This window comes from Nelumbo lutea, chromosome 1 (genome assembly GCF_056320005.1).
Source record: "Nelumbo lutea isolate HS-2025 chromosome 1, American lotus-T2T, whole genome shotgun sequence".
NCBI classification, from domain to species: Eukaryota; Viridiplantae; Streptophyta; class Magnoliopsida; order Proteales; family Nelumbonaceae; genus Nelumbo; species Nelumbo lutea.
This window is the reverse complement of record NC_142684.1, coordinates 32,614,316-32,620,475: the sequence shown is the minus strand read 5'-3', so window position 1 is coordinate 32,620,475 and position 6,160 is coordinate 32,614,316. Positions and strand designations below refer to the sequence as shown.

Sequence of the window (6,160 nt, the reverse complement as noted above, 5' to 3'; positions counted from 1 at the left end):
GGCCATTGAGGTTTACGGGACTGGGGCGGACGTGGTTTGGAGGAGGAAGAAGATGAACAGTGATTTTGGCCTTATTTGATATATTTTTTAAAAAGTTAACCTATTTTGAAAATTATATTAAAATGATTATTTTTATTGATATTTAGGCCCAAAAGTTGCCCTTATTAGCTATAATACCTAAATTAAAACCAATAAAGAAAGTGAAGCAATAAGCAAGGTAAAAATTATATTAAGCACTTATGAATTTATTAAATAATAATTAAACATTAAGTACAACAGAATACAGATCCAAGAACTTAATTAGCATGTTACTCATCCAATAGGTACGAGAGGTGGAAGATGGATCCTTCACTGGAGTAAATTAACCGGCCGATAATGGGACCTTATTGCCTTTATTGCAACCATGCACATACATCCGTACGTAGTGTACTCTTATCCACTTACGTACTTAAATCAAGCTAAAAGTGATTAACTGTGTAATATGCATCGAATTAACTTACTTATCTAGTATAGATCGATCGATATTATTAATCGAGGATACTGAAAAAATATGTGGAGTGCACTATGTCGATGAAGAGTGGCAGCTGGGATAACGTAAACAAAGTCACCGGAACTGAAGCAAACAGAGTCAATAGAATGGAGATCCACCGGAAATGACCGTCAAGCATGATAAAAACGGTAGAGCTGAAGGCTGTCATCATGGCAGCTAGGGAGAGGAAAAGCATGGAAAGTCCAATTATCAACTTTTTAGGCAATGAAGACAAGAAGGCCTCTTCTGTATACCGAGAAGTGAGGATGGCAACGAACATCAGGACTGAGGTTGTGGAAGAGAACAACGCTAATGCATCTGATACCACAAATGCTATGAAGGCCACTTCTCTGAGGAAAATTGGGGTGCCCAAATCGTCTTTATTGCTACCTGGCACCGTAAACAATGCAGCAAACGTTATTGTGATTATAAGTGTAGCCACAAGTGTGCATGACGTTGCTGTGTCCTTCAACCATTTCTCTCCTTCTGCAACTAACTCTCTGTGTTCCCTGCTAAATAATTCATATGCCGTCATTCCCTCTGAATTTTTGTGTCCCTTATGAAGTGGGGGCATCCTCTGCTCCACTGTCTGTGATCGATCGATGACAAGAAAAGCAAATGAATTGCAACATGGTAAAGTGTAGAGTGTTCATCAGGAAGAGGAAAAATATAAATAAGTATCACCTTAAACCACTGAACTTCTCTCTGCATCTGGAGAGCCGCTCCGGGAATAGATTTCAGTCCTTTAAAAATCCTTTAAAAATCCTTAAACCACTGAACTTCCCTCCTTTAAAAATCCTTCCGAATTCCAAAAAGGCAAATTGGTTAAGAATTTGAATATCTTTTCTTGCCGCTTTTGAATTGCAACATGGTAAGAACTGTTCAAATTATAATCTCTATAAAATAAGATAAGAGGACGATATTTATGAGCCATGGTAAAGAACTCTAGAATTCCAAACTTTGCAGCCTCGATAAGTGATGATCCAAGTATTTCCCAGGTCTGGTAGAAATCTTTCGACTTTAGAAAGCAACAGAGGAGTTGTTGGGTCAATTCATGTGCTTGTTGATGCATCAGCTTCTTATCATGCAACTTCTTGGCATTGGGCACTGTAGTTAATTATAAGAAAGCAAGTTGGCATTACAATTAGCAACTAAAATATCAGGAAAATTTCAAACGCAAATAGGCTAAATTAAATCGTGAATCATATATAGTTTCACATTGATTTCACAGGGCTACGGCATCGGGCATAGCCGATTTAGGTGATGTTTGGTATGATTTTTGTTTATTTGAAAAACATTTATATTCCATTTATCTTTAAATTCAAGAAAAAGTGATTAGTAAACATTTTTACTGTTGTTTGACAGTTAGACACCACATAAGTCGAATAATGGGAGAAATATTAAAATGAAATTTCTCCTAATGAATGACTCACAAATATAGTTTGGCTCAGGAGTAGTATAATTAGTTATATCAAACCACAAATTTTAAAAAATTTTATCTACATGCATATATACATACATACATATAAATATGAAGATACATCAGACTCAATTGCCCAACAATTCAACCCTGACAAATCGGGTTCATATTTTCAACCCTAATGCTAAACCAACCCGATTTTCAAGCTGATAACCCTGCCCCAAGTTCCACCCTAATAAGAGAATCAGTTATCCAATAATTCTTTTTACTAATAAAAAGAGTAGAATTTTCACTTTACCTAGTTTGCGGAGGATGTACCAAAATAGTTGTTTTATACCGTAGACCACTGCAAATCCAAGATCAAGTACCACTATGTAAGACAAGACTAACAAACTTATTTGTGTAACTATAGTAAGCCCATTGATAACTAAAAATCATGGAAGAAAGAAATTTTATTACTTTATATATAGAAACGCTGAGTTACATAATTTTTTCTATGCTAGCACTATGAAATGCACCTCAAGCTCTGATTGATGCAACAAAAAGTCTATAATGTACCTTCTATATAAGTTTGCAAAATTCATGTTATAGCATTGAACCACACATGGAAGAATGCAACATTAAGGATGCATGACAACATGTTTTTTTTTTTTTTTTGAAAATAAAAACAACTGCCATGTCAAGGTGCAAGGTGCATTTCACTCAACTGGTACCAAAATCAAATTAAATACACTAGTGAACACTCCCATGCAAATGTATACATATAAACTTTATATCTATGCTACCATTAAAAGTGGGAATGAGCCTTCAAAGGCAAATGCATACTTATATCTATACTATCAATTGTGGAACTTTTCTTCTTAACTAAAATGTTCCTATTTTTTTTTTTTTTTAATTCAGTCTATCTCTAATTGTAAGGGCAGAAAATTCAATTTGAACTACTACTTCTCACCTCATTCCATTCCCTTTCATTAAGTCTCATATTTATGGTATTAATTTCCATTCTCGTTAATTCTTATGTTTTCTCTCACTAATTTTAAATGTATGAATGAGCTTGTTGAACTTTTCTTCTACACTAAAATACTCTTGTTTCTGAATTTGGTCCCTTTCTAATTGTAAGGGCAAAAGTGTAACTTGAATTACTACTTTAATGTTATACCATTCAATTTCCTCTCATTAAATTTTATGTTCAAGGTATAGATTCTATTAATTAGATCCATATCCAATACTTTTAACAATATTAAATCCATGTTTTTAAAACTGTTCCAAAAAATGAAACTATTCTAACAACTAGGTGGCAAGAAAACATATAGAAAAAATTGTCTTCATCTCTAATGCATTATATTAATCATATCAAAGAAAAAATAATTGTGATAAATAAAATTTGTTTTAATTGATGATAAAAATTAAATACAAAGTTTAAAATCAATAATCCAAAAATGAAATTTCTTTCCTATTTGTTACATGCCAACATTTCAACTTTCAGGTCAAATGATTGATGTTGTAATTAAATTATTAAAATTCAAAAAGCAAAAAAAAAAAAAAAGAAAAAAAAGAAGAAGAAAACAACAGAAATTATGCAGAAACACTTGGTGACATCTCTAATATTACATATTCATTATATTAAATTATATATATTGTAGAAACAATATTATATATATATATATATATATATATATATATATATATATATATTGTTCTAAAAACATCTGAAACATCAGCAAAAACAATATAAATTTACTGATGTGGCGGCTGTTTTGTTTCCAAAAAACAAAACCATACTCTTAACGAACTGCCTAAAATGTACAGAAAGTTGCTAAAAATTTAGCAGCTAGAAAAATAAAATTATAGTAGATATATAATAGGATTAGGATAACTGTAAGGACTAGTGTATATATAGCAAATTAAGGAAGGATCAAAACCACCTTTGCTGGAATTGACTTGAAAGAATCCCTGCTGCAAGCTTGACCCATCTGCTTGGACATTAAATCCTGTTGAACATACTGATAGGGAGGCCATTAAGAAAAGAGTATTAGTAAGCCTCATTATTCCCAAACATGTTTAGTTGTAGTTGATCAGTTATAAGACAAAGTGCTCACTAGTAATCTATTACTATAGCACTAGGGGTGTCAATTGGACTGGATTTGGTTCAATCCAGTCCAGTCCAATGTGAGTCCATTATAAATGGACCTGGTCCAATTCAATCCAATGAATGTTTTGGACCATTTTGGATTGGTCCAGAGACTGTCCAATCTGTTCAAATTTCTGTTAATTTAGATTGGTTTCAACTCAAACCTACTCCATTGACACCTATATTTTTATTTTCTATCAATGGACCAGATATTGACTCAATCTAATATAAATTCATTATGGATGGACCAGGTCCAATCTAATATGTCATATTGGCTCGTCCAATCCGTCCAGATTCAATATGTCTTATTGGTCCGTCCAATCCATCCAAATGGATTTTGATTTGGACGGAGTCTAACCCAAAACCGGTGCATTGACACCCCTAACTAGCACTGGACATTATTAGGATCACATTCAATTAAACAATAATATTCAAAATAATTAATGTCACTTATACAAAAATCCAGAACATAAAGAAAACTCACCCAAGTTTTTTTTAAGTATTGAACGTACAGGAGTACAGTAGCCTTTGCCAAAATCCAAGACAACTATTGCTGCTGCTTTCAAATGAATGAAGTCTTCCAGCCAAGATTTTTAAGGCATCCTTCAACAAGTTTGCAGATGATGTGATAAATTCCTCTTTAAATATGGGGTGGTCCCTTGTTAGCTTGAGAGCTATATCTGCAGCATGGATATATAGGAAAACAATGCAGATTGCAGAAGGGGAATTAGTTATCAATTATATCAATTGGTCTGCGAGAAGGTATAAAAGTGGTGAATACTCTTATCTTGTTGTTGTTCTCTAATTAGAATGAATCATAAGTAATGTTAGTAAGAGTAATTATCTAATGTTGAATATAATTAATTATAATGGAAAACTTTAAATTAATTATTAACTCAAGCTCTAAAAGTTAACATTAATTAATTTAATTAATAATTAACAAATCTGGGAGAGAAAATGATCAGAAGAACCCACTATTGTTTTGTTGAGTCCCACCTAAAACATCTGATGATGACGATGACGATGATGATAATTCTTGTAGTTAGTGGTAATTAAAACAAAGGTACGTTGTTGTTTTTCGAGGTGGTACCTAGGGGTGCAAATGCATCGGATCATCCTATTTTGTCGAATTTGGATCACTCCTGTTCGGATCTTTTAATAATTTATCAATTTTTAAAGAAAACAAGTCGGATCGGATCAGATCCGAAGATCTGACTTATCGATAGTATTTGAATTCAAATTGAATCCTATCAGATCTGATTGAATTCGAATCTGAAGACATAAGATAAAAAATTAACTAGTAATAAACAATTTAACAGCTTGATTTCATATATGAACATTCAGCAACATTACTCTATTAATTAATCCCATATTTAAACAAGGATTAATTAAGGAGGAAGGTATTAGGTAGGTACCGAAGTTATCAGCTTGGATCAAAGACTCCAGAAGAGTTCAAGTAAATGTTTGACTTAATTTTTGTATATGTGTTTGGGAGTAGAGATACGAAACCACATTCTTTTGATCACTGAGTGCAGCAAGGATAAGCGATTCCTGTGTAAGTGATAACAATAGGGAATTCTTCTCCAGCGCCAACTTTGCAATATCTAGTTTGCCCATCCAAGCAGCTTGACTAAGAACCGTATGTACCCACTGATCTCCATATTTGTCAAATAGTTGCTTCAGGAATTGGGTGTTCCCACCGGCAGCTGCAACCAGATGAACATTGCGCTCGAAATGATCAAGCTTAGCATATAATTTCGATTCATCAGCAGTCAATATCTTCTGGGCCGTTGTCCAGTCACCTTGTAATGCCGCATTGTATAGCTCTTGATTTTTACCTATGCTCTCGTCATCAAATTTGCCACCTGCAAGCAAATAACTAAGCTCCCGATGATCACACCTCCATCTTCTTAATTAATTAATAAGCTTAATTCATTTTATTAATTTGCCCACTAATTAAGCTGAAGCTTCAATAGCAAAAACGCATGCAGCTGCATTGTTCTATAAAACTGCTAGTTGATCAATTATATATATCGGAGAAGAATTTTGCAGTAAGGATTTACCTGTAGGATGGTAGGTA

At 33.4% G+C, this 6,160-nt stretch overlaps 1 long non-coding RNA gene across 1 annotated transcript; it reads right to left on the bottom strand.

Moving 5' to 3' along the window:
* Nucleotides 1–226: 226 nt before the first annotated feature.
* On the bottom strand, nucleotides 227–5,665 carry LOC148874194 (uncharacterized). Its single transcript, XR_016105425.1, has 5 exons — nucleotides 4,565–5,665; nucleotides 3,875–3,952; nucleotides 2,248–2,295; nucleotides 1,214–1,636; nucleotides 227–1,118 (listed from the first exon to the last, which is right to left on the bottom strand). It is a non-coding gene; the product is annotated as an uncharacterized LOC148874194 (long non-coding RNA).
* Nucleotides 5,666–6,160: the final 495 nt, after the last annotated feature.